Source organism: Camellia sinensis, chromosome 3 (assembly GCF_055761805.1).
Source record: "Camellia sinensis isolate YWXY chromosome 3, ASM5576180v1, whole genome shotgun sequence".
In the NCBI taxonomy this organism is placed as follows: domain Eukaryota; kingdom Viridiplantae; phylum Streptophyta; class Magnoliopsida; order Ericales; family Theaceae; genus Camellia; species Camellia sinensis.
In genome coordinates, this window is record NC_138963.1 from 41,548,002 (window position 1) to 41,548,206 (window position 205).

At 37.6% G+C, this 205-nt stretch overlaps 1 protein-coding gene across 1 annotated transcript in view; it reads left to right on the forward strand.

Moving 5' to 3' along the window:
• LOC145822493 (uncharacterized) overlaps positions 1-205 on the forward strand; it is a 180,647-nt gene that overhangs the window by 31,436 nt on the left and 149,006 nt on the right. The window lies entirely within an intron of this gene.

The window sequence follows — 205 nt, forward strand, 5'->3', positions numbered from 1 at the left end:
ATTTATGTTTTATTTATTACAAAAGAACCCCAGATTTTTATAATTCTTTAAAATAGACATAAAAAATTGCTCCGGTACCCTTTAATTTATAAAAAATCTCGTTTTTTACCCCGGAGTACCCAAAACGTACCCATGGCGTACCCGTGGCGTACCCGTGGTGTACCCGTGGCGTATAGTAACCGTATAAAACGTACCTGGTACGTTT